The sequence below is a fragment of the Dermacentor albipictus genome, chromosome 1 (assembly GCF_038994185.2).
Source record: "Dermacentor albipictus isolate Rhodes 1998 colony chromosome 1, USDA_Dalb.pri_finalv2, whole genome shotgun sequence".
NCBI lineage: Eukaryota > Metazoa > Arthropoda > Arachnida > Ixodida > Ixodidae > Dermacentor > Dermacentor albipictus.
In genome coordinates, this window is record NC_091821.1 from 83,929,252 (window position 1) to 83,956,021 (window position 26,770).

Sequence of the window (26,770 nt, forward strand, 5' to 3'; positions counted from 1 at the left end):
TATATATATATATGGTGCACCAAGATTTGAAAATATGTAGATGCCACATAGTCGGAGAGAACAAAGGTAATGTTGTTTGTCGTCGCTTGGAGATACTCAGAGTATTTCTTGCATTCCGCCTAATTACATAACTAGTCGTGAAAATTAATGAAGTTGTCGAATTTTATGATTAGATGAAAAGTGGCACTAATAAAACTGTAGAGCAACATGATAAACTTCCGTTACAGCTTTCTGTATCAAATCCCGGCCACGGCGACATCATTTCGATCGGGGCGAAATGCAATAACATCTATGTCCCGTGCATTGCGGACACATTAAAGATCCCCTGGTGGTGCAAAATAAACCGAAGTCCACCACTGCGGCGTCCCTCACAATGATACCGTGGTCTTGGCCCGTAACACCCTAGATTTTGAAAAAAGAACATGCAGTACAAGAAACCCAACTAATGAAACATTTAGAAACACGCTTTCGTGGTCAGCTATTTGATCTGGAAGGCAAACATTTAAAGAAGATTTATGAATAACCGCTACACCGCCGCCCCGTCAGACGCGATCAAGCCTGCATGTCACGTAACCCTGAAGAGCAATTTCTTAGTCACTTATTTTATAATGAAGCTACGTTTACGTTAATATTGCTATGCGCCGATCATATGAAAGAAAATATACTTCAAGATTTTCAGCTTTATTGATGATACTCCTGGCAGTCAGAGCGCATGCGCAGTTTGTGCTGGGAAGCTGAGCTGAGCTATCTGCTAGAAAACGGAGCATCTGCTTTGAACAAGAATGGTAAATCAACGGAAACTTCATTTTTAGATGAGTGAACCACATGTCAAACTTACGAGTTTTCACAGGTTAGGGTATTGTATGTTTCACTTCAGCCAAACTGATACTATTAGCCTGCTGCCCGGATTTTCTTCAATAGCGCCACAGAGAAATAGCGTACACACATGGTAACAATCAGATACAAGAGTTTATAGAGTGCGGGGACAGAGTACTACAATGAAATATTTATGATCGCTTTTGTGCGGGTAGTCAATACTAATCTACAAAAAGAAAAGAGGGCGCATGGGAAAGCAGTGCTCCGTGTGCTTTCGCCATGCCCACTGGAGCGATGCAGGATTTTATAGCTATCCAAAATGTCCACATCATCATTCCACGGTTCGGTATTGAAGTTGCTCGTCATGGCCACAAAGCCTTGGGGACGCCTTGTTGTGGTCGCTGCTTTTTCAATGTGATGCTCTAGCATTGGTGACGTCAGTATTTTGTTGGATGGCACGGCCTGCAACAAGGAGACGGCGCATGGTTCATGCACGCTCTGTTCCGTGTGCTTGCGGCATACCCACGCTATTCCCGGTGACGGCGGCGGCATCTTGATGGAGGCGGAGTGCATGGTGTATCGTGTTCGGCGAGCATGCTAAAGAGCCCCAAGCATGCGCAGTAAATCCGGACACCCACGACAGCGTCTATATTACAGGCCTTGTATTGTTTTGGTAGGTTAGACCCCGTAATTTATTGTTCTGCTTTTCAGGGGCCGAATTTGGAAAGCTTATTGTTCGTAAGTGCCCTTTGCCATTAGCCGGACGCGTTCGTTAATACATCTTCAAGTTGAAGTTCTTTTATTAATCACGTGACGATAAATACATTGGGTATGACATAAAAGTGGGGCCCTATAACTCTATAACTCTCGTAGGAGTTGTGATGGGGGTTCCTATGTTATATGCTGTTATATAAACACTAGAGTGCGTGAGAAAAAAAAACAATGTGTGATACAGTACAAATATAGTACATACTCACTGAGCAAATGACGCGAGCATAAAAGAGCGAAGGTTAGTTTTGTAGCTGATAAATAGCTGTTGTGCTGTTAGATCTGTTGGTAATTTATTCCATAGCTGCGATACGGCGTGCGAGAATGAAAACTATCCATAATCAGTGCGATATTTTTGAACGGTTAGCGTTTTCGAGGTGACCGATCGTAATGGGCATGTGGTATTTTGATAATTAATTTTTACGGAAGGACATAATATAATCTTGTGCATGATTTTGTAAAGCAAAACGGGAACGCGGTAATCAATGCAATGTTTCGCGGGCAGTATATTAAGTAATAGGTAATCTTTTTAGGAAGACAATACCTCGAAGCGCTGTATGTTGTGCTGCAATAATTGGCAATAAAGTGATGGGGTAAGTGAGTCCGTATATGTTAATAGCATACGTAATATGCGAGCGTACAAAACTGACATAAAGAGTACGGAGTGTGTTCAAAGCAAAAATGTAACATAGTTTATACAATATTGGGATTATTATATAGATGGTTAATGTAGTTTCATGGATATGTTTATACCACTTTAGTTGACTGCCGAGGTAGTCACCTGAAAATTTCGTCTCGTTAACCCTTTGTAAAGGAGAGTTGTCGAAGTTTAATGATATAGTGTTTATTAGTCGGGTGTGTTTTGCAGCTAAAGTTTTACAGCTACCTTTGTTTGTGTTTGCCAGTAGGCAGTTAGATTGAACACAGTTCGATAGTTTTAGCAGGACATCATTTCCTTTTTTGTAAATGTTTGTTTTCGTACCAGCTGCAAGGAAAATATTGGTATCGTCTGCGTATAAAATGCAGTCTTCTGAGCGATAGTCGGGTAAAACGTCGATGTATGCCAGAAAAAGAAAAGGCCCTAATATGGGTCCCTGGCGAGTTTCGGTGTTAGTTTTCATTTGGGATGACGACATATTTTTAAGCATTGCGTACTGTCGCCGGTTTTTCAAATATGTGCTAATTAGGCTTAAGGGCGCTCCCCGAATACCATACTTATCAAGTTTTTTTTTAGTAAGATGTCGTGGTTCACAAGATCAAAAGCCTTGGTGAGGACCATGAAGGTACCCATTGTTAATAATTTTCTTTCTATGTTTATTTTAGTTTTTTTCCACAATGTTAATTAACGTTGTCTCAGTTGACTTTCTTTTTATATATCCATATTGCTATTTAGCCTAAATGCTATGCGCTGTGAAAAGAACCTTAGAAAACGGAGCCAATACGTATATTGGTGGGTAATTGAACTCGTTCATCTTGTCCCTAAAAAAAATTAAATTATGGGGTTTTACGTGCCAAAACTACTTTCTGATTACGAGGCACGCCGTAGTGGAGGACTCCGGAAATTTCGACCACCTGGGGTTCTTTAACGTGCACCTAAATCTAAGCACACGGGTGTTTTCGCATTTCGCCCCTATCAAAATGCGGCCGCCGCGGCCAGAATTCGATCCCGCGACCTCGTGCTCAGCAGCTCAACACCATAGCCACTGAGCAACCACGGCGGGTGATCACCTTGTCCCTCTCTTAAAGACTGGTACCACCTTGGTAATTTTTAGTAGCGTCAGGAATGACCCTGAAGCGAACATTTCGTTAATGATATGTGACCGGGGTTCGCATAAAATCATCGAACAATGTTTGAGCAAGGACACCGATACCATGTTTAGACTCCTTCATGAAGTATTTCTTAAAGAGAGGATTACGTTCTTGACTTCCTGAGGGTCAGTATATAGGGTTAAGAAAAAGAGAATTGGAAGGCTTAGTTGTTGTGATTGTGTCTGATTGTAATTTACGTTAGTTATTTACAATTAAATTATTGGTCCTTGTCGTGAAGTAGCTGTTCGAGCTTTCAGCAATAATAGAAGGACCACTTACTATCGGGTCATTTACCGAGATTCCACATATAATGTTTGCGTTGCGCGTGTTTAGGGCAATACTTATCACTTTCCATGTAGCTTTTGAGTCACCATGTGCTTGTTTAATTTTAGCTTGAAAATAATTTCGCTCAGAAACCATGATTAGGCTTTTAAGCTTTTTCTCGTATGTTGTATATTTGTTTTCTAAAGTGGCGTTGTGTGGTTTTCGCTTTAGTTTTCTATACATGTTATCTTTGTGATGTATTGACTCTGGATTGTGGCAGTTATCCATGGTTTTCACTTTGCATTTCTCCTGGATACCGTTAAAACACATTCACCTTGTTTTTGCGTCTGTTAAATATTTTCATTACCTGTGCATATTTATTGCCAGTTGTGTCTGCTGAATATAGAGAGTGCCAGTTTTCTTTCATTAGGGCATCAAAAATGATGTCATGCTTGTAAGTTATACGCTTTTGCTCAGGACATAACTGGCTACTGGCTCTGATGGTTGCGAAAATAGGAAGCTGTTCACTAATGTCAGGTGCTATTGTTCCACTTGAAAATTTAGTGCCAGATGTGTTTGTGATTATGTGATCCAATGTGCTCTGTCTTGAATTAGTATGCGTGTTTGAAATCTGATTAATTGTTGGAATCCGTAGCTTGTTATCAGGTCTGTGCAGATATAAGTGTTGGTACGATTAATTTCAATGTTGATATCACCCGCTATAATATTCTGAGTAGTATTATTACTGTTGTTATCAAGCCACTTATCTAATTCACATACAAACTCATTTTTGTTGTTTTGGGGTGACCTGTAGACAACGCCTACTAATGTGAGTTCATGTTTATGAGGTACAAGGCTTCTGGCTGCCTTGTCTGGTGCATGGTATTTCGATAACGAGCACTTCGCATCATGTAGATTTAAAAGCGATGTCTGCTATAACTCTGTATATTACGTCGTTTCTTACGTAAAGAGCGACACCACCATGCACAGTTTCCTTAGTTGTAGTGCTCTATGATAAGCTTCGCCTGCAAGCGAGCTCTAGATGAAAGCCGGGGAGCGGATATGTTTGACACGTGTATTCAAATAACCAAGTTTCTGATAAAGTAATGAAGTGAACCATGTGGCGTAGTGTTGCGCAAAGGTCAACAAATTCTTCGTAATGTTTCTGCAGGCTCCTTATGCTCAGATGCAGTTATGATAAATCATATGAAGTGGATAACAGTGAACTAAATGTTCGTGGTTCTAGAAGTTCAACCGCCATCTTGGTGTGTTTTTTTCCTTTTTTTCCTTCCAGCTGTCGTTGAAGCGCAGCCTCATGTGATGACTAGTAAGCCATCTCGTGATCTTATCTGTGGACAGCACTGGTTGTGGTTTTTCTTGCGTTTATGACAAATTGGTCCTTCCACAAGAAGTGCCATTGTTTGCTTTTATTCAGTTTCAGTGCTTCAGAGCGGTCTTCAGAGTGGACTTTAGTGGTTTTAAAAAACACTTGGCTAGAATCTTTGCTTTTGTCGAGATCTTTCGCCGTCAGCCGAGCTTTTTTGGCTTTTCTCTGGAAAATGTTCCCTTTTGTCTCTCGAGACAAACCGAACTATGATGTTACTTGCTCTCGGGCTATTAGCAGTGGGTACTTTGTGAAGAGTATCAATGTCTCAAGGGGCAATAGGGTATGCAATTTTCGTGCCAATGTCAACTACTAGGTCTGTGACCTAGTCACAAGATTTTTGTCTGTAGCGTTCGGTACCCCACGTATCTAAACGTTGTTCATGCGCGGTTATTGTTTTAATTGTGCGATTTCTTTTGCGTGGACGGCATTTGAGTTTTTCAATTACTCATTTTCTTTCTTCAGAACGTTGCTCTCAGCAAGTGTAGCGTTTGGTTCTGCTTTAATGTTGTCGTACTCATTGCTCAAAAATGCAAGACTTATCTATATTTCCAGAATTTCCTTGTTCTGAGGTAATACCTTTTTTCTCGCTGAGAGAAAGTGCTGTTCGAAGCTCATGTGCTAGCTCTTGAAGTGACAATTTTAGGGACTTAATCTCTTTTTCAAGTTCGGCATTTGACGGCAAAGTGAATACCCGGAGAGCGATCAACAAGGGCCGTCTTCAGCTGAAGTGACGATATAAAAATAAACACTGCGTACCTGAAATGTGACAGAAAGACTTTTGAGCCTTTCCTGCCATTTGGGCTGGGGCTGGGCTATGCGGATCGCTCAAATGGTGACGATGACGTGGTGTTCTGGCTTTAAGTAGGCGCTGCCAACACGTGACATTCCTGGAATCTTGATAAGCAGCAGGGTAGATGCAGTGACGATCAGATACTTGTCAGCTTCGTAGCGACGGCGGCAGCTTATGGTTTCGTCTGGCAGCTTGCGGTGAAATCAATCTGAAATGTGACAGAAAGAGGTCTCAGCCTTTCGTACAGTTTGGGCTGGAGCTAGGCTATGCGGGTCGCTCAAATAGGACCATTATCAAGATTGGCTAGAACTTTCTCTTGCGTACCATTCTAGCATAACAACATCTTGTAAATGCGAGTCCACAGCCTGTACTCAAAGAAAGTTCGGCAGCATGTGTCACTCCTGTGACACGTCAAGGCGAAAGCCTGCTGCACACTTCAGGAACGACGCGTCCCCAGGTGCGCGCAAGACTTCAAAAAGCGGCCACACTAACATCAGGTTATCTTCGAGCGCGAGGCCTGGAGGCGTCCTCCGAGAAGTGCTCTATGGTCGCTTTCACGCGCAAAGCAATGAAACCGTACGTTGTCAGAATTAATACATACGATAGCCTACGAGAAGACGCACCGCTTTCTAGGAGTGATAATAGATCGAGACCTCTCCTGGAGTCCACATACCTCATACCTAAAAAGGAAATTACTCATGATAACCCACGTGCTCAGATTTCTTGCGGGAAAGTCGTGGGGTGCGTCTGTGAGTGCGATGCTCCAACTCTATAACGCACTGTTCCTCGGTCTCCTGCGCTGTAGCTTACCTGTACTGGGTGGGACCAGTAAGACCAACCTCCGTGCCCTCCAGTCTGTAAAAGCTCAAGCTCTACAAATTTGCCTTGGACTTCCCAAATGTGCATCCACGGCAGCAACAATAGCCATCGCGCATGACCACCCTATCGAAACGTATCTTCAAGCCGACGCTTTAAGGATGCATATCAGGCACTTCGCGCGACTTCCATTGCATCATCTCGCCTCCCTTCCTGCCGCTCGACCTCGTTCAGCGTTTAGCAGGATTATTGCCGCCAACCACGGAACTCTACCATCAAACTTCACGCCTGCAGCACGACCATCTCTACCGCTGTGGCGGCTCCATCCACTCCAGGCTCTTCTTGTTATTCCCGGTATCAAAAAGAAAACGGAGATGTCATCTTTCGCCCTCAAACAAACCGTGCTTTCATTCCTACATGACAAACACAAAGAACGCATCCACGCTTACACGGATGGTTCTGTCTCCTCAAATAGTTCAGCTGGAGCAGTGGTAATTCCCGCAGAGTCTGTCACCTTCAAGTTCAAGATATCTCACATTACATCATCGATGGCTACAGAACTCGCAGCTATCCGTGCTGCTCTAGAGTTTATTTGTCACAAATCGTCGCAGTCATGGTCCCTCTTATGTGACTCGAAGGCAGCTCTCCAGTGTCTGATGTCCCCTTTCAACCACGGGCTAAATATGCAACTAGTGGCAGACATCCGACTACTTCACCATCACGCAATCAACAAGGGGCACAGCATCATCTACCAGTGGATACCGGGTCACTGCGGAATTTCGGGCAATCACATTGCGGATGATGGCGCCCGATCGGCCCACGATGGTGCCCACGTTATACCAATACCACTGTCACGAACAGACGCAGCCACAAGTCTTCGCTCCCTCGCCCGCGAGCTTACGCAGAATCTGTGGAACACCGATGAGTTCAGGAACGCACATCTCCACAGATTGGATCCATGTCTGCAACTCCGTCTACCACCAGGGTTACCACGAGCGGAAGCAACACTTTTGTGCCGCCTGTGGCTCGGCGTGGCATTCGCGAACTCCTATTCATTCCGCATTGGGATGGCCGACAGCCCTACTTGCGACACCTGCGGCTGCGAGGAGACGATTGAGCACCTCCTTTGTGACTGTCCCAGCCACAAAGTGTCAAGAACAGTGCTCGTGACCGCGCTCGAAAAACTAGACAATCGCCCCTTTATAGAGGGAAAAGCTCTAGGACACTGGTCCAGACGGGCTTCGGCTCTCAAGGCCTTAAGGGCTTTGCTGATGTATTTAAGGACATGAGAATTGTGCGATCGCCTTTGAGGGTTGTATCGCGTACTATCGCGTTGCTGCGTGAATTTTCCGATTTCTCGTTTTTTTCCTCTTCTTCTTTCTCCTTTTATTCCCTTTGCCCCTTTCCCCAGCACAGGGTAGCCCGCCGGTACTTACACTGGCTAACCTCCCTGTCTTTCCGCCTCTTTGTCTCTCCTCCTCCTGTGTTGCACACTTGGTAATGCATTAAGTTATACGACCGAGTTTATAGAGTTATATTATAGAGTTTATCGAGTTTATTGGTGACGAATACTCACATTTATGGCCCATCTTTTGTGATTCGAAGGCAGCCCTCCAGTGTGTGTCACCGTTCAATCATAGACCTAGCGAGCAGCTAGTCGCAGAAATCCTAGTGCTTCACCATCACGAAATTGACAAGGGGCACAACATAATTTATAAGTGGATACCGGGTCACTGCAATATTTCTGGTAATGACAGTGCGGATGACGCTTCCATATCAGCCCGTGGCGCGGTCCACTGTATATCAGTACCCCTGTCGAGAGCAGACGCAGCCACGAAGCTTCGATCCACGCGTGATCTTGGACAAAGACTCTCGAATACATGTGAATTTACCAACGCAGATTGAATGCACGTTTGAAATTTCGTCGTCCACCAGGAATACCACGAGCAGAAGCAACACTTTTGTTCCGCCTGTGGGTTGGCGTGGTATTGACGAACGCCTGTTTGGCGTTGTATTCACGAACGCATATTTCTTCCGCTTTGGAATGGCTGACAGCTCTGCTTGCGCCAATTGCGGCCGCGCGGAGAAGATCAAGCACCTCCTCTGTGAATGTCTCCGTTACAGCGTGGCGTCGCCGTCTTTTTCAAGTATTTGCACGTGCGTTGCTGGTGACACATGACATGGGCCCCCATTTGAAGAGTTTTTTGCCCAAGAAACTGGTCACTGTACACCTCGGACTTGTCACACCAAGTTCACAAGGAATCATCCCAACACCACTATGCGTACACTTTCCGTATATCACCTCACGGTACCAAACGACTGATCCCCTAAATGTACTTCAACACAGCTCTCTCAACAGGAAAAAAACAATTTACACTGCTTGTTATCTTAAGCATCAACTAACATGAGAAACTAAGTCGCTCTACTCCAAATGTCTGCACCGTTTTTTCTGCCGCTTTCGAAAATTCCGCGATTTTCTACTTCCTATTTGCTTTCCTCTCTCTCCTACGCCTCCGCATTTCCTGTGCGGCTCTGCATGGCTCTGATTAAACTCCGGTTTCTTTTATTCTCTTATTAATCCGCCCCCCCCCCCCCCCCCCACTGCTCATCTTCTCAAGCAGACGTGTTTCATTACGTCATCTTACTTTTAACCTACTGTGAATGTTCTTCCTCTCTTTACTTTCCTCAAAGTATTTCTTCGATGTATTCTTTCTCTTTCGCGTGTTTACTATTTCTTTCTCTTCGTTCTCTACTCGCTCTATTTCTGTGTCTGCTGTCATTGCTTGCTTTATGTACAGTTCTTTCTCGCCAGTCGTGAAACGCCCCGCCGTGGTTGCTTAGTGGCTATGGTGTTGGGCTGCTAAGCACAAGGCCGCGGTACCGAATCCCGGTCACGGCGGCCGCATTTAGAAGGGGGCGAAATGCGAAAACACCCATGTACTTAGATTCAACTGCTTGTTAAATAACCCTAGGTGGTCCAAATTTCCGGAGTCCCCCACTTCGGCGTGCCCCATCATACGGTCATGGTTTTGGCACGTAAAACCCCATAATTTTAATCGTAAAACTTTTTTACCTGTATTCGTCTTGGCCAGAAACGTCTTCTTTTCAGGCCACTAGTTTGTCAGGTGAGCTATGAGTGCTGCGAATCACGTTGACTGCTTCTGGCATCTTGGCCTTACCTTGTTGCTCACCCGCACCAATACATCTACCACCTAGCTCAACATCACTTCCTTCTTTTGACTGCAAAGCAGGCACGAGTTCTCGCTTCATCTTTATCTGTTCTTCCAGATACTGTTGTCGCCTTTCATTAGCCTTTCGAAGCGGCTCGCGTTCAACTCTTTAAGCATTGCGAACGCGTTTTCTTTCCTTCCGTTCCTTCGTCAGCTTCAGCTCACCCCCCTCCCCGAATCGTGGCTACAATTTCATCCCAGCCTATCTCTAAACCACAAAAATCCGTAACAGGGCCGGAAGTAAATCCTTGCACGCTCGCCAATTGTCAGGAATTCGAGCGCTCCAGAAAAAGGCCGAGACACAGTGCAAACAGGGTAAAAAACTTTTATCCCAAGAAAAAATTCGAATGAATAAAAGCGAACAATAAAATACACTGATGAACCATGAATCCTATACACACACGAGAAACTCATAATACTAGCTAATAGCTAATAGGTACTAGCTAATACTAGCTGTTAGGGAACTTCGCACATCTCCGCATCAAACGAAGCCCTTTGCTGCACTGGCCCTATACCAACTCCGCTCGGAACTTCAAGTGGCTGAACAGTTCTGTGCATGGGTTGCTGGGTCCGCGGCTACCATTACTTTCGCAGCATTGAATGACATCCCTGAGGCACGTGTACCAGAAATGAAAGTGCTCTTTTCACTCGAAGAGCTCGATGCTGCGTTGGCGACCTGCAGGCGTTCGTCGTCACCAGGACCTGATGGCATCACGTATGCTGCCCTATGCCACCTTGAACATGACGCACGTGATGAGCTGATGAGCTACTACAATGAGTCTTGGCAGACCGGCGCCGTTCCTAGACAATGGAAATCGAGCCGCTTGATCCCCATTCTGAAACCTGGAAAGTCTCCGCTTGAGCTCTCATCATACCGTCCGATTGCGCTTTCGAGCTGCGTCGGTAAAGTGATGGAAAGAATGATTCTTGCTCGCTTGGAATGGTACCTAGAGCAATTCAACATCTATCCGGACGCCATGACGGGCTTTCGTCGAGGTCGCTCGTCCATCGACAAGGTCATTGACATCGTAACCTGGGTCCAAAATAAAAAAAAGCCTCAAGCGCCTATCAGTGGCACTTTTTCAAGATATTAAAGGAGCACACGACAACGTCGCCCATGAGGTCATACTGAACTCGCTTGAGGCTGTTGGAGTTGGTGGCCGGATGTATCAATGGATTCGGGACTATTTAACTGAGAGGTGCTTTTTCTTACAGACTGAAGACGGCCCAACTTCGGAACATTACATCAGGCGTGGTGTGCCGCAGGGTGGAGTGTTGAGCCCCATTCTGTTCAACCTCGTCTTGGTAGGACTAGCGGAGTACCTACCGCGGTCAGTTCACGTCTCAATATACGCCGACGACATTTGCATCTGGGCTTCTGCGGTGACTCGACCTCAGGTACGAGCCAGTCTTCAGCGGGCGGCAACCATGACGGCATCTTATCTACGAGAACAAGGCCTCAGCGTGTCTACTGAAAAGTGCGCACTGGTTGGCTTTACGTGCAAACAAATGTCATCGTATCCTGTTTCAGTCAATGGTAAAGCGGTATCCTATTCTAAGACACATCGCTTTCTGGGTGTAATCATTGACCGCAACCTCTCGTGGAGTCCTCACTGCGTCTATCTAAAGAAGAAATTGGTTGCCATTGCTCAGGTCTTTAAATTTCTCTGCGGCAAAAACTGGGGCACACCAGTCCATTCTATGATGCAGCTCTACAGGGTACTGTTTCTCGGACTCCTACGTTACAGTCTACCAGTGTTGCCAAATGCATGTAAGACGAGCTTTCGCGCCTTGGAGAGCATAGAAGGTCAAGCCCTACGCACGTGTTTAGGGCTGCCTCGGTGCACGGCAACAGCAGCAACAGTTGCCATCGCTGGGGACCATATGATCCAGACACACGTAGTTGTCGACTCTCTCAGAGCGCACATTCACCATCTGTCAAGGATCCCCGACCATCATTTGACCTCCCTACCAGCCGAAAGACCTCAAGCTACCTTTCCACGAGTGATTAGCGCTCATCAAGAGGGCATACCGTCATCTTTTACACCGGCGACAAAGCCTTCATGTCCCCTGTGGTGCCTACGACAGCCTCAAGTGAATTTTGATATTCCTGGAATTACAAAAAAGTCCAATCATCCATTGCCGGCTCTGTAGCAACTTACGCTCCTATTACTACACCAGACGTATCATGACCGCATACATATATATACCGATGGTTCGACCTCACGTGCCAGCTCAACTGCCGCATTCGTCGTTCCAGCCAAGAAGGTTAGAGTTAAATTCAAATTGTCGCACACGACTACATCGACATCGGCAGAACTTGCAGCTCTCCATGCCGCTATGATGTACGTCACCGAAGAGCCAACAGAGAAATGGGTGGTATTTTGTGACTCTAAGGCAGCCCTTCACAGCATCAAGTCTGCATTACGTCACAGAATATACGAGCAGATGATATCTGACATCAGGGAAGTAAACCACCATGCTCTGGAAAGAGGGCACACCATTACATTTCAATGGATTCCTGCTCACTGTGGCATTGTCGGCAACAACCTAGCAGACAAGGCTGCCCGGTCTGCCCACGAAGATACCCAGACGCGTTTAATACCTTTGGCGAGGTCGAACGCTGCCAGTGAACTTCGCCTACATGCACGCAAAAAGTCGCAAGATCTCTGGAGTTCAGGTGCCTTCAACTGCCGATTATATAAACTGGACCCCACGCTACGGCTACAAGTGCCATCTAGCCTTTCCCGCGGTGAAGCAACCTTGCTTAACCGCTTGTGTCTAGGAGTAGCGTTCACAAACTCATATTCTTTTCGTTTGGGAATGGCCGAGAGCCCAATGTGTGATTCCTGTGGGTGCGAGGAGACCATCGAGCACCTATTGTGTACCTGCCCCCGCTACGATGTACAACGCCTCTCTCTGCAGGAAATTTTGCACCGACTAGACTTACGACCTTTCACCGAGTCAAAGATACTCGGACCGTGGCCACACCCGTCACTGGCACGAAAAGCGAATCGTGCATTACTGCAATACCTGAGGTACACCGGTTTAAGAGACCGTTTATAGTGTCCCTGTGCATAGTGTCCCGCCCACACGTACTCAGTGCTCACTTTCTCCCTTTCTACTTTTTCTATTCCCCTTTCCCCCACCCCCAGTGTAGGGTAGCAAACCGGATACTCTTCTGGTTGACCTCCCTGCCTTTCCTGTCCTTGCTTTCTCCCTCTCTCTCTCTCATAATACTAGCTATATACATAAAAAACCAACTAGCCCTTTGCTATATATATATATATATATATATATATATATATATATATATATATATATATATATATATATATATATATATATATATATATATATATATATATATATATATATATATATATATATATATATATATATGAGAAATCGAACGTTCTGAGCTTCACCAGTCGTGTCGAACTTAGGCCCAGTGTGGCATCTGACGTTGGCCTGCGTGGTTCCGACGCCGCCTCGTCGTCGACCTCCATTGCGAGCGACGCCGTTGGGGCTCAGGAGCTGGAGGTGTCGCCGACCAACCCTCTCCGGTTCGCGGTCCTCGAAGCTGCCGCTTCCAGTCTCCAGACTACAGCTGGAGAGGTGTCTGCCCTGTTACTTGTCCATGTCAGCAATGTCCTCTCATCTCCGCCATCGTCTCCTTTTTCTTCATTTTCCTCTCCCGCTTCACGTGCTTCTGGCATTACGTGCCCACTCTCCATTTCGCAATCGGCGTCGTCATCTTCACATATTTGCACGTGCGTTACCGGCGACTCATGACAGACATTCACGAACGCTTATTTCTTCCGCATTGGAATGGCTAACAGCCCTGCTTGCGACACCTGCGGCTGCAAGGAGACGATCAAGCACTTCTTCTGCGATTGTCTCCTTTACAGTGTGGCAAGAAAAGTGCTTGCGACAATGCTCGAAAAACTGGACGATGAGCCTTTTGGGGAGCGAAAAAATCCTAGGACACTGGTCAAGACGGATTTCGGCACGTAAGGCCTTAAATGCGCCGCTCAAATTTTTAAGCCCTTGCGAACTGTGCGACCGGCTTTGAAAATTGGAGCCCATTGCATCGCGTTATTGTGCGCACTATTTCTCTCATTATTTTTTATTCCTTCTATCACCTTTTATTCTCTTTATCACTTTCCCCAGCGCAGGGTAGCCAGTCGATACTTGCACCATAGAGACAGAAACTCAACAAGAGGTGACACCCGGCGAAAACTGGCAACAGGAAACATGTCACGCCTAGTGTTAATCCCATCCGTTAGTTGACGCGAGCGTCGAAAAAAAAAAAGAAAGAGAATCTGAAAAGAATGCGCAGACAACCGTTTTATATTTTTATTCTATCCCTCTAGAACTAAAAAGTTTTGCGTATAAATAAACATATACTTTGCGACTTATTTTTCTTGGGTCACCTAGCAACAAGCTAACGGCACGCCAGGCGCGACCGATGCATACGTCATGCGTCAGACTGGCCACCGAAGCCAGCGAGGCCGGTTGCGAATGTGAAGTTCGCCTGTTCGGCGACCCGTCTCTTTCGTATGTTGCGCGTTTGTCTCCCAGGGTATTCTGGCGTTCCTTCTGCACTTCGACACGGCACCACTGCACTATTGGACGACGGCAACGTGAGAAATTTTGTTCGACAGTCTGCGACGCATTTCCAGTAATTTTGGCTTTTATCGTACGGAACCGAGACTTGTGACGCAATTAGCGAAAAACAGCTCGGCCGTCCTGGCATAGTTAATTAGAGTTAATGATTCGTGCTGGGAGATGTTTACGATGCTTTCTATGAGCCACAACATCATAACTTCGGAAGCTTTTGGGCACGTTCGCCGCGCCTGGCTTTGTGACGCAGTTGGCGAAGACCAACTCGGCCGTGTGATGAAGTTAGTTTCGCGTGTACTGAATCTTACTGCGACAAGTTTGTGACGCATTCTCTGACGCCCAAAATTATAATTTGTTAGTGTGTGGGATACTTTTGAGGCACGCTTGCCACGCCTGGGGTTGTGACGCAGCAAAAAAGCAAGCCGGCCGTGGTTACAGTTAGTTTGGCGTATACTGAATCTTAGACAAGTTTGTGACGCCTTTCTATGGCCCCGCAACATATACCTTCTTTCGGTACTCACGCTTGTCGAAGACGCGACGAGCGATTGCCAAGAGTGATAACACTGGAGTGTGTTGCTTGCGCCGGCAGAACGCGTAAAAGATAACGCCGAGAAGCTTCAGAACCAAGAACTCAAAAGTTCTTTCTTCTCAGCGACTTCAAACAGGCTTTGCATCCAAGCATTTCTCTTCAGTGCGAGTAGAAAGCATTATGCGAGTCTTTTGCATGTTCTGGCATATAGCCTGTATAGTGGCCACGTCTGGGTAAGTAGCGTACTATCGCGTCGGTTGTGGCCAAGTTTATCTATTATTATTATTTTTTTTAGTAACGCGCAATTGCCCGTGCATTTGTGCTCTTAAAGTGCAGGAAATAATGCCCGGGAATGGGGTAATGCTTGGAAATCAGAAGCATTTTTCATAATTCTTAGTACAGCTTTGAATGAGTCGGGTATTTTCGACGCCATGTGTGTAAAAGTGAATTGCTTTTGTTTCTATGTCGCCCATTCACCATTTTCGCACGTTTCCCCTCTACACGCAGTATTCCTATAAGGTCTAAAAAGTAGAATGACACATGCTTGTAATTTACTATTTTTCAGGGGATGCCGTCCGGTGGAGCTTCATACGGGAACTACTGCTGCTTACCTGTTGCCACAATGATGTATGAATGCATAAAATGCCCGGAATGAGCGTTTACATAAAGCCAAATAAACATTTCATTTTTTACAAGGCGTTTTGCGTCTACATTATGAAATTGCACGCGGCACAGATTCGATGGAGGCTTGTAAAGATCGTTCGCAATCGCTTTAGTTAAACGAATGATTCCACAGCGAGACCGCGCGCGGTTGCACAGCAGAAGCAAAAAAAAAAAAATGAAAGGGCGCCGAGCAGCGCAGCCCGTGTAGCGTGCGTTACCTAGCGTTCAAAACGCGCGCGTCCAAAACCGAAACCGGAAAGCGTTATTCTCACCTCTTGGCACGCTGCTGTCAATTTCGCCGCTGGGCTCTATGGGAGTGTCCGCCCTTGTTGAATTTCTTTCCCTATGCTTGCACTGGCTAACCTGCCGCTCTTTCCCTCTTTCTTTTTCTCCTCCTTGACTGCAAAATGCACGACATCAAGTGAACGGACCGTCATACTCCGCTCAATTGGGTCGGCAACGGAGCGAGTGCAGCCTTCTGCCTCCCGCTGCAGGCATGAGCGCTGTGCGCACGTATGTACTTCATAACGTTCCTACTGAACATCTGTGTGCAAGCAACCTAGCGTTTTTTTTTTTTTGGTGACAAGTAAACTGACAAACGCTGACAAACGCGTTTGGGTTTTCGTCTGTCTCATCTAATTCGCCATCAATGCGTGATAGTTGCAACACAACAGGCGGCACATTAATCAAATTGAGGCCATCCAAAAGAAAGCGATCCGCTTCATATGCCGTAGGTACGATAGGGATTTTTCACCGTATACAGCGCTTTCATCCCTAGGCTTAGAACCGCTCTCAGATCGCCGACGCACGGAATCACTGAAGTTTTTGCATTGCGTTATTAACTCTTCTTGCCGTATATCTTCGGATAACTACCTAACTCCTGCGAAACCTTCTAATACTAGAAGTCACCATCACCTAAACATCGCACCTTCTTTCGCCCGTACAAACACATTTAAATACAGTTTATTTCCCCGTGTAATCGAGTACTGGAATTCTTTGCCTGGTGCTACTCGTTCTCTTCCTTTAAACGTATTCTTGGCGGCCATTGAATAGTTTTGGTTTGTGTTTGTTTGTATTGTTCATATTGGGCCTGTATTACTTACTATTTTCATTTCTCTGCATTTCACACCCTCTCCTGCAATAGCCCGATCGGGCTGCAGTATGTACAAATAAATAAAAAAAATTGTCATCACGCGAGCGTTCTGAGACGCCTTGTAGCTGCCAGGGCGTTGCTTACGCAGCAGAAGTTCCCTCACGTGCTGCGTCAGGCAAATATCTCCCCTGCATATTGTGAGAACACCTCCCGAGTAGCTTCAGCGTCACGTTAACCTTGCTGTCGATTTCAATGCCTCGCGCTTAAGGAGAAAGTGATCAATAACTTTTCAAATGGAAGAAATATCTACTATGTTATGATAAACTCCATTTTCTTCTATCATTTCTTTTTTCTTTTTCTAGTCATGTTGTACCGTTTATGGCTCCGCGCCGCACTTACCAATACCTATATGTCTTCTTTGCTGGAATGGCCTTCAGCCACACATGCTATGGCGACAAGACATTAAAATTAAAATTAAATTATGGGGTTTTACGTGCCAAAACCACTCTCTGATTATGACGCACGCCGTAGTGGAGGACTCCGGAAATTTCGACCACCTGGGGTTCTTTAACGTGCACCTAAATCTAAGTACACGGGTGTTTTCGCATTTCGCCCCCATCGAAATGCGGCCGCCGTGGGCGACAAGACATTTACACACCTTCTCTATGTTATTTATGATGCCATGAGGCAAGTGATGTGCGCAGTGCTTGAAAGACTGAACAATCGTCCCCTATTGGAACCGAAACGCTTAGGCCAATGCATTTTTGGTTAAAATTCCTACCTTATCGCTTTCCTTTCTCCTGCATCTCCCCTTATACAGCTGTATAGTCATCCATGGTTAGGGCAGGAGCTTAGGTATCAACCAGTTTTCGAAGGGATGATCCTCACAGTGTTTCAGATGGGCCTGATAAATACCGCCGGTATTTTTCGACAGTAGCCGCAATGGTTTCCCGTCGTCTTCAAAATGATGTGCTCTAACACCAGTGTATGAAGTAAATAGACTCATATTTCTCTGTTCTCTGTAGACTCTGTTCTCTGTAGCAAATTGTTATCGCTTTAAACACCGAGGGGCTCTGCGTGGCAAATGACAAACAGCCAACGTTTTTTCGACCACCGGCCTCTTACAGTGTCATTGACTTGACATTACACTCAACGGACATCCTCGCATCGTCAACGACTAGTAAAGATAGAATGGGCAGTGATCATTTTCCTGTCTTCGTTAACATTGCTGGATATCGAACCAACGGCCGAAGATCCTGTCCTGTGACGCATTGGGATACATACAGGGACGGCCTAAGCGAATCACCTGGAAACCTGTTCGCGGACATGCTACGTAGCAAGAGATTGGCTACCGCTGAGCTGAAGCTACCCGACCACTTCCCCGCTCCCGATCTAAAGCTCAAAAATCTATGCGCTGCCCGTAGAAGAGCGGAACGGAGGCTGATGAGGACGAAAGGCAACCCATCAATGAAGACTATATACAACAGGATTAACGCAGTAATTCGACGTTATACAAGAAAACTAAGAAGAGATCAATGGGCATCATTTTGTGCAAGCCTATCGGTCTTCACGCCAGTTCCAAGGATATGGTGGGTAGTTAATAACCTTGCTGGAAACTTTCGACCAAACAAGCCATTTGAAGCCCTAGCATTGAAGTTAGGCAAGACACTCGCTTGCCTTGCGAATGACTTCGCTGAAATATACTCTTCCCGAAGGTCAGCTGGCACAACCAACCCGCCACCGCTGCTATCGTCGTCTATAATGGATGCTCCTTTCACACTCAGAGAGCTGGAACTAGCTATGAGCAGCCTCCGACGTCGCTGTGCGGTGGGACCTGACTTCATCAGTAATCAGATGCTGACTAACCTACCGGTTGAGAGACGGCGTGATTTGCTGGCATTTTTTAACCAAGTCTGGGCCAGTGGGGCTATCCCGCATTTATGGAAGGTAGCATGGGTGGTACCGGTTCTGAAGCCTGGAAAGAATCCTGCAGCTCTGGACTCATACAGACCGGTATCACTGACCTCGTGTGCAGCGAAGCTAATGGAGAAGATGGCGTGCACAAGACTCACTTGGTATGTCGAGCAGGGTCGAAAACTACCATCGTGCATGACTGGGTTTCGGCAGCGTCTAAGCGCTCAAGACAATGTGCTGGACCTTCTAAGCCACATAGAACATTACAGTGCGGATGGCCTGTCGACACTTGCTGTTTTCATGGATGTTTCTAAGGCTTACGACTACGTGTCTCAAAGAGCCATCATCAGCCAGTTGCAAGTTATAGGCGTCACGGGTCATCTCTTGCACTTCATACATACGTTCCTCAATGATCGTCGCATCAGAGTTCGTCTTGGCGACACTTTGAGCGATGAAATACGTATATTTCGCGGTGTGCCACAGGGGAGTGTTTTATCTCCCTTATTATTTAACACTGCCATGAGTAGCCTCCCAAGTGTACTAAACCATCGAACACCAGTGAAGATATCTATATATGCCGATGATATCTGCATTTGGGTCTCCGGCTACCAGCATCGCCGCCTTGCACGAATAGCCCAGGGAGCAGTAAAAGCCATTCAGGGCCACTTGGCAACGATTGGATTATCACTATCAGCAGAAAAATCATCATTCGTACTATTTCCTGGAGTGAAAAGAAAATCTACACGTTTGACGCTGAATTTGGACGGATACCAGATTCGACAAGTCACCAACGTCCGATTTCTGGGCGTTACCTTAGATCACAGGCTACTCTGGCGCCGCGGTGTTGACCACGTTGTGGCGTCATCGTCACCCAGGCTACATGTGCTCAAGCGAGTCGCTGGCATACGCTGGGGCAACCACCCGACGTCCATGCTACGGCTACATACAGCGTTGGTTACAAGTCGAATCCTGTATCAGCTACCTCTGATGTCACCCTCAGACAGCCAATACGAGCGCTTAGAAGCCATCCACAGAAAAGGTATCCGACTTTGCCTTGGAGACCCTCAGCCAGCGTCAAACAAGAAAGTGCTCTACGAAGCTGAGTCACGCCCTCTACGACTTCAGGCTTCCCAGGCTCTGATGATCCAGCTCCTACGATTGAGTGAGTCTACGCCCGGCAGAGCGCTCTTACGACGTATAGGTAACAGGCCGCGCTCACATTTTTATGCAGCATTGAACACGCTTCGCGTATTAGGATTGCGCTGCTCGAGACAGAGGGAAAGGATAGAACCACCCTGGACATTCGAGGACATCATATGCAACTTAAGTGTACCACGATTGCAATCAAAGAGCTGCATTCCATCTGCAGAAGCCAAGTCATTAGTCCTGGAACACCTGAACACGATTTACCCGAGTCACCTACAAGTATACACAGATGGCTCTGTCAAGGCAGACGAAGACCGCTGTGCAGCTGCATTCTATATACCCTCTCTAAGATATACGTGGTCTGGCCGTCTGGACTGTATAGCCTCGTCGGCAGTTGTGGAAGGCGCAGCAATAGCTTCTGCTCTGCGCAAATTAAAGACTTTGCCTCCGCAGAATGTGGTTGTCCTTACGGACTCAAAGGCCGCATTACAACAAATATACCGTGGTTTTCCATCCCTCAAGTTCCCACGCAAATCCCTAGCCATCGTGAAAGAGCTCAACAACAAAGGCTTCACAGTAAAGTTTCAATGGATTCCTTCCCACATTGGTATCTCAGGAAACGAAAAAGCTGATGCGCTTGCATACGCAGCGCTCTATCATCCTCCCAAAATCAAGGCCCCAAAGAGTAATCAAGTGCAGAAATCTGACATTCGAAATCACTTTGCGTCGCTTTGGGTTCCACCGCATATGCCCTGCGTAACCAAGCGATTGCACCGAGAGGAAGCCACACTTCTATATCGAATAAGGACAGGATCTGCAAATACACCGGCCTGGTTATTTAAAACGGGGCGAATCAATTCTCCGAACTGTTCGGCATGCAACGAGACAGGAGACATTGAGCACTTTTTGTGGTCCTGCCAGCAATTCCAAGATGAAAGAGACACTCTCCTGAAGAATCTGTAAAGCAAGAACCTTCCGCATGCGTGCCTGCAACACCTGATATTTCCCGCGGGATCAGTTATAGCCCGAAAAGAAACTTTACGTCTCCTCATCGAGTTCTTAAGAGAGACTGGTTTGATGGACACATGGTGAAACCCTTCAGCGGTATTGTGCGAGACGCTCGGGCGGAGCAATTGCCGGCCTTGTTCGCCAGGCTAAACCCGCCTGTTGCTACAATTCACCACCACCACCACCACCAGACTCAATTACACGTTAGAAATGAATCTCTCGCTTCTGAGAATTACACACCATCCAGTTTACGCGTTACCACTACGTTGTACTTTTCGCCCTTTTCTCACGCTTTAATTAGGTCATTGGGTAACCGTGCGTCTTCGGTAGACCACAGCACGCTCATTGTAATCAATTCCTTAGGGCCAGAAAACATTCTCGGACAGCAGGCCCTCTATCATTACGCGGCTTCCGCCTCCGGTGACCGCAGATCTATTCTGGGTTTACGGCATCACGCTGCTTCCAAATCTTTGCAAAGAATACGAGACCACTCTATGGAGAACGGAGAAGAGTGATGTGATCTTCTCAAGGCACCTTGCGAGCTTTCTTTTTGTTGTTGTTTTTCTTTTTTATTTTTTATTTTGCGATTCTTTTATTTTTTACACCTAACAGAATTTGCAACCTTACCCGATACACTTGGTCGTTTTCGTAGAATTGTAAAAACAGCACAAAAGGAAAAAAAAGAACATAAACAGGAGGAATGGCGTTGCATGCGTATTCTTTCGTACGCACCTACAGGCACTGAATGTCTCGGCCGGCCCAGGGAACAGTAAGAATGGGCCAGAATTGGGAGCTACCGTTATTCCCATTTACACGCTTGCTCAGTCACGACGCACACTCTTCGCCGGCCGTCGCACGACGCGCCTGATTCCCGTCGTCACTGGGCCACTGGGCGGGTCAGCAATAGCGGTAACCACAGTCATCCGAACAGTACGGAGACCAGGCGCAGCAAAGCTGCCGAGCGCAGGCGCGGTGTCTACGTCTCGTGGATCCAATATTCTCCGGCCTTCTCTTCGGCTCTCTGTAGTTTACTTACTCCCGCTTGTGTATATCGTGCGCCTGGAACTGGCGAGCCTTTCATTCGGCGTTAGGAAGTAAACAAACAAATAAACAAACAAACAAGCAAACAAACAAACAAACTTCGCCCATTTCTTCCGCTCGCCCACGTCTTGGTTAATAACATGGCGGGAAAGCGCGACCCTTGTGTACGCACGTGCGGACAGAATTCAATTTCCGCAATGAATAACCTCGCTGCCTGCCGACCTATAGCCGTCTCTGCGACGAGGACTGCCACTGCTGCTTTTATAATGAGGCGGCGCGACGGAAACGCACTTCGTGATCTACGTGCACTGCGGCGGCGCCAATAGCAGAGCGCTTGCAAAGCGGCATGCGAAGCGCACAAGTGAGTATGCAGGCGGACGGTCATGCGCACGCAAGGGCTTCCAGGCGCCCATTTTGCCGGCATCAGGCGCAGTTCGTTAGCAAAGGATGCGACGCGGTGTTGTTCCGCCGGTACTGGGCACTGTCTCGCACTCCATGCCTGCTAGACAGCTGTCTATTCCCTGCTGCTCCTTCTGCCGTGGTTAACTCACCTTTTGACCTCTTTCGCGAGAATGTTGCGGCTGGTTCATTGCCGCCTCAAAGGCAGGCAAGATTTTATTTCAACCCAGCAGGAGCCAGCGGGATTTGCGGTTCTGTTCCGCTATTCACTTGGGCGTTATTAGGCCAAACCGAGACCAATGGCTGATGTAAATGACCTTAAGTTGAATGCCTATTGATTTTTATGGTGAGTTCACGTTGCCAGAGGTGATTCTTTCCTGTCTTGTTATCAACAGGTCTAAGACAGAATTTGCATAGCGTAATGCAAGAGCTCGGCAATAAGCTTTCGGTATATTGGAATACAGGGTAGAATTGCTATTTCATAAGGAGATAGCGGGTAACATTGATGAACTCCACAGCATTAATGAGAGGGTAGCAGCCGTCTTAATAAAGCTTAATATGATAGATAGGCTAAAAGCAGTGTAAGCCTACGTTCAACATCTAGTCACGATGATGAATAAATAGAACAGTTTTGCGATGGTGTTGAATTATTTATTTTGTTTATCCATACTGTTAGCATACATGCCAAAACAGGAGTTCCTTTGCTGGGCACACATACAGGTGTTATGAATTTGAACACAAATACAAACAAAATGCTATCGTATAACTCAGCAGGACACAAGTGAGCAAGACAGTACATTTGGGTATACCAATTCTGATTTCAATGTTTAGAAGTGGCATTAAGTACGATAGGTAATTTCACTCAACAAAGCCCTCTAAAATATTTTAACATCATTACACAGTGCAACATCATACGATAATTTGTTCCATGTATCTCTAAGCCCACACAATAAATGAATCTTTAAAGGACTCTGTGTTACGCCTCAAAGGTTTTATATGCTTCCCATGCTTTGTGCGCGAATGTGAAGTGTCCATTATTTACGTTTTCGCTATTTCAGTTTGATATTTGCCATGCAATATCTGGAAAAAGAATTCGAGGCTGTTGATGTTCATTCTTTGCTGCACAGTAAGAATTTCTGCTTGTGTCCTCAGTCTTGTTGCTGAGTGCGTTTGATCGAATGAGTTAAAAATAAATCTTAAAGCCTATTTTGTACCAGTTCACATTTCACGATGTTTTGTGTGTGTATGGTTTCCATATCGGACATGCGTATTCCAGCAACGGCAGAATGGTAGCTTTATATGCTAAAAGTTTGACTTCAGTTGTCGCATCACCGAGCTTAAGACGAATCATTCACAGGTTCTTTTGGGACTTATCACAGATGTAATCTATGTGGAGACCCCAGCTCAAGTTGTTTGTGACGTAAACATCCAGGTATTTATATTCTGACACACTGCAGAGCGGTTCGCCATGAATCGTGTAAAGAAATAATAGTGGCTTGTTTTTTCGGGTAATTGGCATAAAAACAGTTTTGCTAGGATTGAACTCCATTTGCCATTTTTGGCCCCAGCAGCCTATCATCCCCAAGTGTTCATTAAATTTTTCCTGATCACAGATAGAACCCACCTTTGAGTATATAACTCTATCATCCGCGTAATGCCTAATAAAGATGTCGGGCGAGAAACCGCTACTCATATCATTAACATAAAATGCGAACAACAGTGGCCCTATGACAGAGCCCTGGGTAACCCCCAGCCTACCGCTCGTCTCGTACTTGTGGCGCCTTGGATGCAAACCACCTGCCCTCTCTTTGTCAAATAGGCTGCAATCTACTTGATGAGAGTATCATTCCGCAAAATTGTGCTAAGTTTATGTAACAACTTGGGATGCGTTATTTTGTCGCATGCTTTCCTAAAATCAAGAAAAATACTATCAACCTGTCCTCTAGCGTCAACGATTTGGTTAATGAAGTGTGTTATTTCAGTAAGAATAGTCACGATAGAGAAGCCCCGCCTAAAACCATGTTGCTGGTTGCCCATTAGATTGTGCGCTTGAATAAATTCTTTTGAGTGCTTAGTAAGTACATGCTCCAGTGTTTTGCAGCATGGGATTGTCAATCACACGGGCCTGTAGCTATTCACGCTATCTTAAGCGCCACCTTTATGAATCGATATTACTTTCGCACATTTCTAGTCATTAGGAACCTCGCCTGTTTGTAAAAATTTGTTCAATGTGTCAGTCAAGTAATAGGAGCACCACTTAGCGTACATTTTAAACTAGGTATTCTAAATCCCATCCAAGCGGGTTGCTTTCTTTACATCAAGGTTTAGAAGAAGCTTAAAAGTGCTTTCTTGAGTCACCACATTATCAGTTATTGACAAGGAACGACAGCGCAGGTTATATTACGGTAAAATTCCGTGATCATTCGTAAACACTGATTCGAAATAATCATTAAAAGACAAGCTATATGGAAATTATCGGTAACTTCGCAGTTCTCGCTAGTTAAATAGACATCACTCGTTTCTTGTGCTGATAGATAGCGCCGAAACTTCTGCGGCGCTATCTTAATAAAGTTGGTTAGCTATTCATTCATGTATCGCTTCCGTGCAGTGGTCAACTCAGTTCTCAACGATAAAAAGAGCGCTGTGACGTCATCGCATTTTACATTTTGTTTATTACTATCTTGTGTCGCACGCATGCGCCTCAGTCGACGCTTCATATGGATAAGTTTTTGCGAAATCCAAGGATTCTTCCTTTAAAATTTTTTCTTTCGGTCAGGTATGTACCGCTTTATTAGTGTTTGTACTTATTCGTTAGAATGTTTCCACGCATCATTCACCGTTGAAGTTTCACATGCATCAATGCATTTAAAATTGTCATAGTTAACATCGATGTAGTCCGAAATTGAAACATCGTCAGCTCTTGAATAATTAGGGACCAGTACAGACTTCGGGGTGCGCTCTCGATGACCAGTGCCTAATAAGCGAAGAACGACCATTTTGTGATCTGAAATTTCCTCCGTGACTTGACAAGTGTACTTGTGTTGAGCTAGAGACGGGCTCAGAAAAACAAGATCAAATAGTGAACCTCCCCTTTCATGTACCCGAGTGTGCCCTTGAACAATTTGAACTAAGTTGAGCGAGAACACCACGTCCAGGAATGCGCGTGATGATAAGACATCAAACCCGCCGTGGTTGTTCAGTGGCTATGGTGTTGGGCTGCTGAGCACGAGGTCGTGGGATCGAATCCCGGCCACGGCGGCCACATTTCGATGGGGGCGAAATGCGGAAACACCCGTGTACTTAGATTTAGGTACACGTTAAAGAACCCCAGGTAGTCGAAATTTCCGGAGTCCTCCACTACGGCGTGCCTAATAATTAGAAAGTGGTTTTGGCACGTAAAACCCCATAATTTAATAATACATCAACTTGGGCCGCTTCATATTCCGACAAGTCAATATGTGGGAGGTTTAAATCACCACCTATTACAATTTTTCTATTTAAATTTTCAAATTCACTCTGTAAAAAGTCACTTAAAGCGAGCACGTATTCTTCTGATGACTCCGGAGGGCGATATACTGCAATGAACGTGAACGTACTGTCGTCTAAAATCGGGTCACCCACAACGCATCCAGTTTCTGGTGGCGAGTACCGTGCAATGCACACAACTGACCTTTTATAAATAACTGCTACACCACCGCCCATGGAATCACAATTCTTACGATAAGCTGCATATTTTGGAGGAAGGAAATCGGAGCTGTCAGTGCATTCAATCAACCATGTCTCAGTAACAATGAGTACCTCCGGTTCATGCTGAAGCAACGCACTTTAAACAGGTTTATTTATTTTATTTCACATACTGTCAATCCCTCATGGGATTATAACAGGAAGGGCAAGTACGTATGGTAGCATTTGCGAACAAAGAATATAAACACATTATATAATCATAAGTGTGTTATTGCAAAGGTTTCTTCAAGATTTTATTCAAGATACTGTGCGCATTCAGATTATTAACCGTCACTGCCTCAGGAGCAATGTTCGCGCACCTGGGTTTCCATGTGGTTCAAGAATTACCCGCAACTGAGCATGGTTTCCGTGAGGCACTTCTGTCATTCCAGAGATAAGTATCCTTGTTTACATAGAGCTTATCGTGAATAAGACGCACACGTGTGCCGTTCCTTCTTTCCTCCTTTGCGCTCCACCAAAGACGCTTACGACGGTATAGTACGCGTTTGGAAAAGTCTCCATTAACTGAAATGCCTGTTCCTTTCAACTTCGAACAGTTCCTCAAAATCCGGATTTTTTCTTTGAAGTTTTATGAACGAAGTATTACTGGCCGGATATTTTTTCGCTTCTTTCCGAGTCGGTGTGTACGTTCTAAACTGCATGTGATTACCCCTATTACAGGAAAAAGGTTTTCGTTCACAGCTCCAGACAGTTCTTCTACTGATTCGTTCAATTTCTCTGGTAGACC

At 45.7% G+C, this 26,770-nt stretch overlaps 1 long non-coding RNA gene across 1 annotated transcript in view; it reads right to left on the bottom strand.

Annotated features, from left to right (window-relative positions):
- Positions 1-985: 985 nt before the first annotated feature.
- Positions 986-26,770, bottom strand: part of LOC135907476 (uncharacterized) — a 268,272-nt gene continuing 242,487 nt past the window's right edge. Inside the window, exons 3-4 of the long non-coding RNA XR_010566012.1 lie at positions 5,801-6,042; positions 986-1,278 (exon numbers count right to left, since the gene is read on the bottom strand). This is a non-coding gene — a long non-coding RNA (uncharacterized lncRNA). The remainder of the gene's footprint in view (positions 1,279-5,800; positions 6,043-26,770) is intronic.